The sequence below is a fragment of the Ailuropoda melanoleuca genome, chromosome 2 (assembly GCF_002007445.2).
Source record: "Ailuropoda melanoleuca isolate Jingjing chromosome 2, ASM200744v2, whole genome shotgun sequence".
Taxonomy (NCBI): Eukaryota; Metazoa; Chordata; class Mammalia; order Carnivora; family Ursidae; genus Ailuropoda; species Ailuropoda melanoleuca.
The window spans coordinates 159,326,603-159,341,195 of NC_048219.1; the positions used below are offsets into that span (position 1 = coordinate 159,326,603).

Below are 14,593 nucleotides of genomic sequence, written 5' to 3' on the forward strand. Positions count from 1 at the left end.
AATAACATAATTTGATTACAAACGGTCAAAAGATCTGAATAGACATTTTTTAAAGATGATATACAATTGGTCAAGTATACAAAAAAGATGTTCAACATCATTAATCATCAATAGTGAACTTGAAATCACAATGAGATGTCACCCTATACCCATAAAGATGGCCACTATCGAAAGAAAGAAGAAAGAAAGAAAGAAAGAAAGAAAGAAAGAAAGAAAGAAAGAAAGAAAAAGAAAGAAAGAAAGAAAGAAAGAAAGAAAGAAAGAAAGAAAGAAAGAAAAAAGAAACAAATGTTGGAAAGATGTAGAGAAATTAGAACACTTGTATATGTTGGTGGTAGTGTAAAATAGTGCTGTTGCTACAGAAAACATTATTGAAGTTTCTCAAATAATTAAAAATAGAATTACCATATGTTCCAGCAACCCAACAGATGAACTTTGAATGATGCAGGAGTTAGGGGAGTTGAGCCCTCAGGCAGTGAAAAATCTGTGTATAACTTTGAGCCCTCCCAGACTTAAGTATTAAAAGCCTACTTTTGACCAGAAGCCTTGCCTAATATAAACAATTGATTAAAAACGTATTTTGTATATTTTATGTGTTATATACTATATGCTAAAATAAAGGTAGAGAAATGAAAGTTTCATGGAGAAAATTTAAAAAGAGACAATACATTTATAATACTGTACTGTATTTATAAAAACAAGTGGATGCATGAAGTTCAAACTCATATTGTTCAATGGTCAACTTATATACAAAAGAACTGAAAACAGGATCTCACAAAGATATTTCCACACTATATTCATTGTGATATTATTACAATAACAATGGGGTAGAAGGAACCTAAATATCCATAATAGATGAATAGAGAAAATGTAGTATACACATATAATGGAATATTATTCATCCTTTAAAAAGATAGAAATGCTGTTTTATACTACGACATGGATGAAATTTGAGGACATTATGCTAAGTGAAATATTCAGTTGCAAAAGGACAAATACTGCATGATTCCATCTTTATAAGTTACCTAAAATAGTAGAACTCTTACAAACAAAAAGTAGAATGGTGGTTGCCAAGGGTCAGGGGAGGGAGAAAAGGTGAATTGTTTCATGGATATATAGAGTTTAAGTCTTACAAGATGAAAGATTTTGGAGAGCCATTGTACAACAGTGTGCATATAGTTAATGCTACTGTACTGCACACTTAAAATACTTAAGATGGTAAATACTGTTAAGTGTTTTTTAGCACAATAAAAAAATTACCCTGAAATGACCTCAAAATCAAAGAGCCAAGTGTAAGAGCTAAAATTACAAAACCTTTAGAAGAAAACATAGGGTGAAATCTCCATGACCTTAGATTTGGCAGTGGTTTCTTAGATATGACACTAAAAGAACAGCCAACAAAAGAAAGGATAATATGTAAATTGGACTTCAAAATTAAAAGATTTGTGCATCAAAAGACACTATCAACAGAGAGAAAAGGCAACTCACAGAATGGGAGAAATATTTGCAAATTACATATCTGCTAAGGGATTCACGTCGAGAGTATATAAGCTGCTTCTACAACTCAACATCAACAACAAAACATGCAGCCTGATTTAAAAAAAAAGTGTTGAGAACATGAACATCTATTTCTTCACAGATATACAAATAGCCAATAAACACATGAAAAGATGCTCAACATTTGTAATCATTAGGACACTACAAATCAAATCACCAAGATATATTACTTCCTGTCCATTAGATTGGCTATTATTAAAACACACACACACACACACACACACACACACACACACACACACGAAACAAACAACCCAAAAAACAGAAAAGACAGAGTGTTGGTAAGGATGCACAGAAATTCAATCGCTTGTGCATTATTAGTGGTGGATAAGTAAATAGTGTGGTCCAGCTGCTTTGAAAAACAATATGGCAATTCCTCAAAAAAAAAAAAAAAACAGTACCATATGACCCAGTAATTCTCCTTTGGATATAAAGCAAAATAACCAAAAACAAGGAATTGAACAGAAAAGATATTTGTATACTTACACATTCATAACAGCATTATGCATGATAATTGGAACATGGAAACAAACTACATGTTCTTTGATGGGTGAATTTAAAAACAAAATGTGGTATACACATGGAATGGAATATTATTCAGTCATTTTAAAAAAATATTTTATTTTATTTAATTGACAGAGAGAGAGAGAGAGAGAGAGCACAAGCAGGGGGAACAGCAGAGGGAGAGGGAGAAGCAGGCTCTCTGCTGAGCAGGGAGCCCGAAATGGGGCTTGATCCAAGGACCCTCAGATCATGATCTGAGCTGAAGGCAGACACTTAACGACTAAGCCCCCCCAGGCGCCCCTATTATTCAGTCTTAAAAAAATTCTCACAAATGGGATGCCTGTCTGAAATAATTTCATAATCGTGGGCATAGGGAGTACAATTGAAAACCAAAAACCATTGGATATGATCTTTATAAAAAAACTAAAGCATAAGAGAAGATAAATCACCATGTGAGTGAGATGGCAGATGGATAACATGGACTTAGTTTCAACTACCAAAAATTATAATAATTTGAAGGAAACTAAAGGAAAAAATAAACTTTATTTCAGAGGAGAAAATAAATGTATTAAAAATAATATAAACTATCATGAAGAAACAGAATGATGAGAAAAAAAAGAACAATCAGAATAGACAAAAGGAAAAAAAGCAAATTTTAAGGAAAAAATATGATAACTAAAATAAAACTTCAATAGATTAATTAGCATATGAGCAATAAAATTCCACAAGTCACAAGGAAATGGGAAAATGTAAAAGTATTTAACAAAAATGAATAATAGAATGAAAAGTTAAAACCTAACTGAAACTTTGCAATAAAAATTGAAGAAAAATTTTAAATTATAGATGTGAATATTTGAAGAGAAATTTGATCATATATTTTCAGACTTTAAACATGATATAAGTCCCCTAACTAATAATGATGTGAATCCCCAGGAACTCAGTGATTTCTGAGAAGTGTTAATAGAAATAAACTCAAAACCATACAATGAAACATCAACATATTGAAAAGAGTGAATATCTTAACATCAATAAAAATTTAAGGAAAACTAAAATATGACAAACTGTGAGTAAATTTCTCATCAGCAAATTCACAGGTTGAGTGAAAAAGGAAAAAAATCTAGCTTTATTTTATGCACAATGCATTCCTAAACATAATGATAAAAAGTGGTTGAAAATAAAGAAAAATATGCCATGATACTGACAAAATATATGAGTAGTACACCTAAAAATCAGGGGGGAAAAAGTCTCTAATAAAACAAAACAAGCATATTGGGATGAGCAGGAATGATTGATGGAAAGGTAATAAAACTAAAACCCCATCTCCCCAAAAATACATCTTCAGAATATATGAATGCAAAATTTAACACACTTTTCAGGAGAAATCTTAATAAACTCTCTCAGAAACAAGTTGAGGCAAACATTAAAAAAACCTAGTATTAGATCGATGTCAAATTTTATTCATTTAAATAAATATCCTCACTATTATCAGAATTTACCAAATAATTCAGTATGGAAATAATCTATAAATCCTTAATCAAAAATCATCTTACCTTTCCTTCTATACAAAAAAGCATTGAGGTTTTTTTAAATATGTAGTTTGTCAAAGTATACATCTAAAGCAAAGGTAGAAAAACTACATATCTAAAACAAAAGAAGAAAATGTTTATATTTTTTCCCTAAGGAAAAATATGGCAAAGAGTTTTGGCAGGCTAAAGATGATCTTAAATTTTAAAAATCATTTAATGCTTCACTCTTTGAAAACACAATTTATTATGAGTTCATCAACTTGTTCTTTTCTGAGGCTTAATCTGCTCTAGGAGGAGACCCTGAAACTGAATTTCGATGCAAGTAGTTTGAGAACTGATTATGGGAACTGCTGTTCAAGGGGTATGGGAGACAGGAATTGGAAGGAAGTATTAGAGCTTTGGGCTATTGGAGTTCAGTCCCCATGGGGACTTCTGGGACACAGTGGAAATCCTACCTCAGACACGTCTTCTGAAAGACATGAAATCCCTTCATTTATGGTCAAGCGCTGTTACTAGGCTGGTAAATTCTAGTTCTCAGGACCTGCCAGGTGTAAAGACAAAGCATGTTTTGGCCAGAGAAAACGTTAAGCAAAGAATTTTAAGTACTCATAGTAAGAAGCTGTCGTATATAAAAGACTTGTGAGTGCTGGCATAATAAGCCAGAGCACTGAGAGCATCTTCAACGGCTGTATCTTTTCCTAAAACTTGGGTTCTATTTTTTTATTATTATTATTTTAAAATTTTTTATTATGTTCAGTTAGCCACTATATAGCACATCATTAGTTTTTGATGTAATGTTCAATGATTCATTACTTACATATAACACCCAGTGCTCATCACAACACAATTCTTTATATTTAGATGAATATTACTGCATGACACAAAGCATCCACAAGTTCTTCAAAGAGTCAATAAATTGACTTCGGAATAGAGTTAAACAAACTGACACAGCCTCATTTACTGTGAATTGACTAGCTGGTTACTACTGTCATGTATGTGTATATTCATTATTGTTCATTATTATATAAGACAATAAATGTTAAAAATACAGAAAATCTTTTTCTAGTAATTGTTTATACTTGTGATTTTCTGCATAAATGGACAAATAATGTAATAAAATACATTTCGCATTTGTTGCTTTAGATATATTATCTGGCACGGACAGTTTGTTTCTGTATATTCCAAGGCTTTGGTAGTCATTATTCCCACCTCAATTACTTATAATTGAGTAATTCTGGAAAGGTTTTTTTTTTTTTATTAGAAAAAATAAATTTATTTTTTATTAGAAAAAATAAATTTATTTTTATTAGAAAAAATAAATCCTTTAATTACTAATGTGGAGGAATAAAGGATAAAATATATAGTTTATATATTACCTACTATATATTCTATCTCATGACAGATATTGAGCAGTCATAAATGTTTATTTGAACAAAATAAACAAGTTTCAGTGAACACTTTTATTTCAGTTTAATGTTATGCTCTAAAAAGATAATTTATACTTCTTCAAGAAATTTAAATCTTATATAATCAAATTTTAGGTTTAATAATAGCTATTTATTGGTTATGAGTATGTATTGCTTTCATTTATTTATTTGACTATGTGCTGCTTTTAAATGTGTAATTATAAAAATATTTTAAGATAAGCAAAGTAAAAGCTTGAACAAAGCAACTCCAATATATATTGCTTATATAACAATTTTAAACTGATGTACCATCTTAAATCATGTCATAACCATACATTTTTTGTTTGCTTCCTAAATTTCTTGAAACATCCCTGTGAATTCATTATAATTATAAGCTTTATTTTGATGATTTCATTCTGGATTAATGTTTCAACCTCCCGGCAGGGGAAAAAAAAAATCTAAGTTTGTCTTCTGACTCTTTGTAATATTTCTGCTAAATGTAGTGAGGAAAAAATAATTTAAATTTTAAATTCACTTTAATTTCATTACTAAATACCCTTTAGGGAAAACATTTTTTCTCTGTCAAGATAATTAATAATTTTAAAGGGTGTTTTCAATATGCATTTGCCTGTAAGAAAATATATAATACAAAGGCTTGGGAAAACAAAAATTATATATTTCCAGATATGATATGCTCCATGTATCTACTGGGAATGTGACTACATTAATATCCAAAATTAAACATAAAAGATACACATACTCTTTTCACAAAGTCAATCTCTGAGATAATAGCCTATTAATATAAAAAATAAATAAAATATTTTGCTTCTATTTGCTTAACCAGTTTCTAATTTGTTTTTCAGAACTGTAGTAAGATATTTCTGACACAACTGTTTTGCTTTGTGAGTCCTTTCTGTCATATCTTCTCTCATATCAACCATTTCCAAAATGTATAGTGACTGTTTTCTGTGATGAATTACTTTTACCTCTGTTGGAAAACATTAAGTTTTTATGGAAAAAGGGGAACAAACCAGTGCTAAATAAAATGCATGCTGAGTAAACTCAAGCAGTGAGCATGTTATTATTATTTTTTTTACAACCAATAGCACAAGGTGGGTGGCAATTTTATTTTATTGTTTGTTTTATTTTGTGTTTTGACTTGTAAAAGTTTTATTCTTAGGAGACTGAAAGATTCATAAATGTCACAAGGTGGTTGACTGGTGATGGATGATGATGGAGTGGGAAGAATGTGACCAAGAGAGGCCTTGATTCCAAACCAGCCTACAGGACTAATCCATCTGATAAAACAGCATAATCTAATCATAAAACATGATTTAGTGTTAGGTAGAAAGTAACCTCTTAATGAAAATCTAAGGCTTCTCTCAGAATAAAACTGAGTTATTATGTGTAAAACTTTATAGATTGTGCTGGGATAACTGTGTTGAGAATCAGTATGGCATAAGGAAGGGGGAAAATATTTTCATGTTAGCTCTAACTGGATTTGAACTTCGATTTTGCCATTGAAGAGTTGATTGAATTTACCTGAAATATTTAAATACTCTGCAATTCCTCTTCCTACGTAAACAATCTTTAGGTATGTTCCAATCATTAAGATAAAAAATGTAAAATTCAAATAAGTGAGTGGATCCATAAAAGTGCTCCTTGCCATTATTGTCTTCATAATGTATATTTTAATAATAGCATAATTACAGTATTCCCCCTTTATCTGTGAGGATACATTGCAAGACCCCCAGTGGGTCCTGAAAGCACAGATTGTACTAAACCGTATATATACTATGTTTTTCCTATGCATACATACCTATAATAAAGTTTCATTTATAAATTAGGCACAGCAAGAGATTAACAATAATAATAATAAAATAGGATAATTAAACAATATAATAAAAGTCGTATGAATGTGCTCTCTCTCTCTAAGAATATCTTATTGCACTGTATTCACCCTTCTTATGGTGACATGAGATGATAAAATGCCTATGTGATCAGATGAAATGAAACAAGTATCGAGTATCGGGAGGTGTTGAAGCTGTTATTGAACTGATGACCTTCAGAGGAGGATGGATCATCTACTTCTAGATTGCAGTTGGCTGCAGGTTAAAGAAACCTCAGAAAGTGAAATCATAGATAAGAGGGGGACGAGCGTTATCTTGTTTAGTAGGGAACTCTCCTTCAATATGTAGATACTGGTATGTGTCTACTGATAGCCTTTAAGCTTTAGACAGAGAGTCTACGACTAAGAGGTGGTTGTAGCAAAAAATAACATGAGTTTATTGATGTACTTATAAAATTAAAGTTCTCTGAAGCCAAACTTTATACTCCACTTTTTCACGCCTATCAAAAGCCAGTTGCCAGTTGAACTACCCTATGACCCAGCCATTGCACTACTGGGTGTTTACCCCAAAGATACAGACATAGTGAAGAGAAGGGCCATGCACCCCAATGTTCATAGCTGCATTGTCCACAATAGCCAAATCATGGAAGGAGCCGAGATGCCCTTCAACAGATGACTGGATTAAGAAGCTGTGGTCCATATATACAATGGAATATTACTCAGCTATCAGAAAGAACGAATTCTCAACATTTGCTGCAACATGGACGGCACTGGAGGAGATAATGCTAAGTGAAATAAGTCAAGCAGAGAAAGACAATTATCATATGATTTCTCTCATCTATGGAACATAAGAACTAGGATGATCGGTAGGGGAAGAAAGGGATAAAGAAAAGGGGGGTAATCAGAAGGGGGAATGAAACATGAGAGACTATGGACTATGAGAAACAAACTGAAGACTTCAGAGGGGAGGGGGGTGGGGGAATGGGGATAGACTGGTGATGGGTAGTAAGGAGGGCACGTATTGCATGGTGCACTGGGTGTTATACGCAACTAATGAAGCATCCAACTTTACATCGGAATCCAGGGATGTACTGTATGGTGATTAACATAATAACAAAAATCATTAAAAAAAAAAAAAGCCAGTTGCAGAATGCTTGCAAGTTCCGTGGCCAACTACATAGTTAAATGCGGTGCCCTCAGGCTTCTGGGTGGTTCAGTCAGTTAAGCATCTGCTTTGGGCTCAGGTCATGATCCCAGGGTCCTGGAATGAGTCCTGCATCGGGCTCTCTGTGCAGCAGGAAGCCTGCTTCTCCCTCTCCCTCCACCTGCCTCTCTCTCTCTGTGTCAAATAAATAAAATCTTAAAAAAAAAAAATGCAATGCCCTTTGTACTTAAATGCTATGCTTAGGTTAGAACTGGAAAGTATTCTAGCCAGTTATATAAACACTGGGCACTCTTATATTGGTTTGGTTAAAGTGGCTCAGAAATTATTGCCACTAAATGAAGTTTTTTGTTTGTTTTTAGAATTCTATTTGGGAATGTAGATCACTATAATGACATTAAAAGCAGCAGAAATCGTTTTATACTTTGTTATAGCTTCATTAAATTCTATAAGCTAGGGCACGGCTTTAGTGGGAATACTGAAGCAGATTCTGAAGTTGGAGCCTGTTCTTAGAGGCTCTCAGCTAACTCTGCTTCTCACAACTGAAAGTCAGATGAGGGAGATCTGAACAGTATACCTCCGTTGCTGACACAGGATTATCCCAAGCACTGAATTATGACAGAATGGTGGATAATTGGTGGATAACACACTTCAAATAATTAGTATCTTTGTACCTTAAGATAGGAGTAAACAAAACCACCTCTTTGAGCATAATTACATTGCATTAATACACACTAATTAAGTCTTATAATGATATTTGAATAGCCCCAAAATTTAAATTTATGTCCCCTGTAGCCCATTAATTAATATTAGCTCCCTTTTCTGAAAGTGTTTTACCATGTCCCTCACTGACACCAACATCAAAGTTTATCAAGCAGTTGATAAAAAATTTACAGAATAAGTTGATAACAAAAGAATATGGTCAAAATCTCTGTTTAAATTATATTCAAAATAGGCTGTACTATGTGAAAGATAGGTACTATATATGAAAACATTTCCTCAATCATATTTATGTTCCCCAGGGCAAGGAGATTATCTACTACTTTGGAGAAAATTATTGAATGTTTATTAAAATAATGAACTGATTTATTAATTTTTGTAAGTCGGTATCTAAAGTCATTAATTTTTAGACTATTCCAGAAGTAAAGAACACATGTACATAAAGCTAGTTTTCACATAGAGCACAGCATCGCTGGAATAAACAGCCAGTACATGGTTCAACATTTTATTAAAATATGAGACACATTATATTCTAATTTATCTGTCCACCTCATTAGTTGTTCCACCTCCTCTTATGCTGATGTTTATTGTAAGCCTCTATTAGTGCTTTATACATGGTAACTGATATTTGTTGAATAAAGAAACACTGATGGATAGAGTAAAACACATGAATGGAAAGGGAAGGCTAACTCCTTCTCTTTGGGCAAAGAACTCACAGGGATTATTGGGACATTTCTTCATCTGAAAGACACACTTAACAGATGGTCTCCACCCTTCATTGGTTGAATATTCAGAATTAAAACAGATTTGGAGAAAATATCAGAGCAAAAATCAAAATGAAATGTTATAGATTAAATAATTTTCAAGAATAATTTTGAAGGCTTTTTTCCAATCAGGACACTAAAGTTCTATGAGTATTTCATGAATACTAATTTTAATTTCTTTTCTCTACAACAAGTCTGCTCAAAAAAAAGTATAACCTCTGTTAGGTTTTTTCCTTTTTTTTTTCCCTAGAAAAAAAATTGGCAACAATTAAGAGAAAGATAAATTCCCAATACTTGATATCTGGTGGTGGCAAAAACCCAGGCAGTAGGTTTGTGCCTCAGGTATATTCTCTACGAGAAACTCTATTGTACAGAAGCATTTTCCTCCATCTAAAAGGTCCCTTGAAGTAATTGCTACTGCAGAAGCAACCATTATGATTTGCATTGACTTTCAATATTTCTCACAGGCATGCAAGACCCTAAATGCAGTTTTCTCATCTAAAAATATGAGTTTATAGACACTAGTTTATTGATCATTTTTGCTATTGAGTGGATATTATTGACATATCGGACATTCTTTCATAATGCTCTCCCATTAAGGAAATCTGCACTGAGAGTGAAAATACACCATGGGACTGCCTTGACACACAACTTCCATTTTAAATAAGCTGAAATTGAACCATAGTAAGTTGTTAAGTGTGATGGATTAAATTACACATAGAATGAGTATTACAAATTAAAATTGAGTTCTATAAGAATTCAAAATCAAACATAGCATTTAAGTGTAGCTACTTAAATGGGATGTTTAAGTTCATACACTAAAAAGAGCCTATACAATGGGGAAAATATGGTCTCTTCAACAAACAGTGCTGGGAAAACTGGACAGCTACATGCAAAAAAAATGAAACCAGACCACTTTCTTACACCATAAACAAAAATAAACTCAAAATGAATTGAAGATTTAAGTGTGTAACCTGAAACCATAAAACTCTTAGTAGAAAACATAGGCAGTAATTTCTTTTGACATCAGCGATACAATTTTTTTTTTTAATGTATCTCCTTAGGCCAGAGTAACAAAAGCAAAATTAAAGTATTGGGACTACACTAAAATAAAAAGGTTTTGCATAGTGAAGAAAACCATCAACAAAATGAAAATGGGAGAAGATGTTTGCAAATGATACATCCAATATGAGGTTAATATCTAAAATATATAAATAACTTATGCAACTCAATACCAAAACACCAATAATATGATTAAAAATGGGCAGAGGACCCAAATAGACAGTTTTCCCAAGAAAACATACAGATGGCCAACAGGCACATGAAAAGATGTTCAATATCACTAATCATCAGGGAAATGAAAATCAAAACCACAATAAGTTATCACTTTACACCAATCAGAATGGCTAAAATCAAAAGTTACAGAAATAACAAGTGTTGGTGAGGATTTGGAGAAAAAAGAACCCTCATGTGCTGTTGGTGGTAAAGCTAATTGATGCAGCCACCGTAGAGAACAGTATGGAGATTCCACAAAAAATTAAAAATAGAATTGCCACATAATCCAGTAACTCTACTACTGGCTGTTTACCACACACAAACACTAATTCAAAAAGATATATGCAGCCTTATGTTTACTGCAGCATTATTTACAATGGTCAAGATATGGAAACAACCTAAGTGTCCATGGCTGGATGAATGGATAAAGAATATTACCTATATCTCTGTCTATATCTATCTATATCTATACCCCCCCCACACACACAATGGAATACTAGTCAGCCATAAAAAAGGAAATCTTGCCATTTGTGACAACATGGATAGACTTTGAGAGTATCGTGCTAATTGAAATAAGACAGAGAAAGACAAATACTAATGATTTCACTTATATGTGGACTCCAAAAACAAGACAAAATCAAACAAAATTAGTAGATATAGAGAACAGATTGGTGGTTTTGAAAGGGGAAGGGTTTTGGGGGCTGAGTGAAAAGGGTAAAGGGGGTCAATTGTACGGTGACAAATGGTAATGACTTATTGTGATAACATTTCATTATATAAGGTATGCAAATATCAAATTATTGTGTGGCATACTTGAAACTAATATGTTATATACTAATTTTGCCTAAAAAAAGCTTAAAAAATTTTATCTGTTTCCTATTGCTGCTGTTAGAAATTACCATGCAACACAAATGTGTTCTCTTACACTTCTGGAGTTCAGAAATCTTAAAGCAGTTTCACTGGGCTAATGGCAAAGCTATACTTGGATGTGAAAATGTTATATAATACAGGTCTAAGAATATATTCAATTATTTTCTGAGACCTTGATTCTGGCTCTTCCTATTATACTTCAAACTATACTATTATTACCAATAAATATCAATAATCCGATGTCTGTTGCTTTCTCTAAGGAATCTTTCTGAGACAGTCTCAATTGAAATATTTTATCTCTATTTTTTTTCAGTTGCTTATTGTTAAATGTTAGTGCTCATCCTTTTTCAATCAAACATTTAACAGAAATCTGAAATATTTACAAAGTCTGTCCTTTGAGGAGCAGTAGATTGGTGTGTCCTACAGACAAAATTCTAATTATTGTATGTTTATGAGAGTTCCTGTGGTGTTAAAAACAAATAAATATATAAAAGGGCATGTACAGACTACTCACGTTAATATGGTAAGAAACAAAGATTAAGATCAATTTAAAGTTGTCTACCATAAGACAAGACAAAGTGTACATTTTCCTTTTTACTTATTTTACATGATATTCAGAACAGTAGCTAGAGTTTCAACCAAAATCCTTAGTATTGAAGTTGCAGGATCCTTACTTAAGCTGCACTGTTTTATTTATGAAATTGATCATTGTTTCAAAAATCCTATTTCAGAAGACTAGTCCAACCCTATTTACAGTGACTACTACTCTGACTAGATAATTATAATTTATATTATAATTAAAATGCTCAGATTGGTTTTATTCTCTGCTAGATTGTAATGAAGCTTTATGGGTAGCTATAATTAACCTCCACTGATATTAATTATGCACATTCAGGGATCTAGAAGTTGCTGATCATGCAGTTCTCTTAAAGATGCATGGGGCAGTGTGGATTGAAGAGTATACACAGCAGCACTTGCAACCATAGTCTACGTGGTGAGCAAAAATAGACAGTTGCTAGAAGTGACATGCAGAAGTCATTCAGTTCATGTTCATTATAAATTATTTCATTTTCCGCCTGTTAGGTATATGAAAGCCATATATGATGTCACACATTTTCTCCAAAGTAGCTCAGGCTCTCAATAGCTCAAGTTACCCAGCCAATCTGTAAAAGGTGGATGACACTGTTCAATTTTCTATCAGTGACTTTTCCAAGGTTAGCCAAAGAGATCCAGCAAGATTCTGTTCCCCAAAAGAACGTAATGGGAACTGAATCTTTATGCAGTGTCTTTATGTTTGAAATGTCACTACAAATGCGTGTCCATCTCTCCTCTCTTCCGTTACTCCCTTTGTTACAATCCACTCCTAATGTGCTTTCTTTCTTTGGTTCTAATAAGGTCCTTGATTTTGTGTTTACTAACATCAAGAACAGAAGCACAATAGGAAGTGTGGGTGCATAGTTCAGCAGTAGAACTACTGCTTAAAATATAACAGCATTATGCAGAGAAAGGGGAACCCTCTTATGCTGCTGGTGGGAAAGCAAACTGTACAGCCACTCCAGAAAACAGTATGGAAGTTCCTCAAAAAGTTAAAAATAGAACCACCCTATGACCCTGCAATTGCACTACTGGGTATTTACCCAAAGGATACAAACATAGTGATATGAAGGGACACCAGCACCCCAATGTTTATAGCAGCAATGTCCACAATTAGCAAACTATGGAAAGAGCCCACATGTCCACTGACAGATGAATGGATAAAGAAGATATATATATATCATATCACACACACACACACACACACACACACACACACACACACACACACGGAATATTACTCAGCCATCAAAAAGAATGAAAACTGAGTCCTTGGGCTGCCGGGTGGAGTGAGCACCAGGCCTCCCTTCCACCAATGGCGCCTTCCCTCTCCTCGAGGTGTCATCCTCCCAGCCGTTCATGGATATGGCACCCAGAAACCAGGTTTGACCATGTGAGAAGACTCTTGTCTTTGGAAATGGCCAACAAGAAGGAGAAGCTAAAATTCAAGCAAGAGCAGTTGATGAACAAGATTGTGGCAAACCCTGAGGACACTACCTCTCTGGAGGCTCAAATTGTTACCTTGACGGTCAAGATCCATAATTATGAAGAACACGTGCAGAAACATCGAAACGACAAGCACTATCTGCTGATGAGCATTGACCAGAGGAAAAAGATGCTCAAAACCCCCATAAGACCAACTACAGTGTCTTTGAGAAACCATGCAAGGAGCTGGAGATTGAGTACACCTTTCCCCCTCTGTACCACCAGAAAGGCCACCAGCACTGGGCAACCAAGAAGACCTTGTGCATTCGGGTTTTCCAGGAGGTACAAAAGCTCAAGAAGTACAAAAGGGCCATAAAAGCTAGAGCAGCATCCCAGAAACAAGACCAGAAGAACCCAGAGAGCCCTTCCAAAGCTGTACTAGAGGCAATCAAAGAAAATAAATAAATTTTATCAGAGTTAAAAAAAAAGAATGAAATCTTACCTATTGCAACAGTGGGGATGGAACTAGAGGGTATTATGCTAAGCAAAATAAGTCAGAGAAAGACAATGATCATAAGATCTCACTCATATGTCGAATTTAAGAAACAAAACAGAGGATCATAGGGAAAGGGAGGGAAAAATAAAATAAGACCAAATCAGAGAGGAAGACAAACCATAAGAGACTTTTAACTATAGAAAACAAACTAGGGTAGTTGGAGGGGAGGTGGGTGGGGGGGATGGGGTACCTGGGTGATGCGTATTAAGGAAGGCACATGATATAATGAGTACTGGGTGTTATATACAACTGACGAATCACTGAACTCTACCTCTGAAACTAAAAATATACTATATGTTAAGTAATTCAATTTAAATAAAATAAAATTTTAAAAAATAATAAGAAAAAATATAACTGCATTATGTTTTAGAATTGGCCTAAGAAA

General features: G+C 33.6%; 1 pseudogene; it reads left to right on the forward strand.

The window, feature by feature from the left end:
- The window catches only part of LOC100470893, a 34,433-nt pseudogene extending 20,316 nt beyond the window's left edge, over positions 1–14,117 (forward strand).
- The last annotated feature ends 476 nt before the right edge of the window (positions 14,118–14,593 follow it).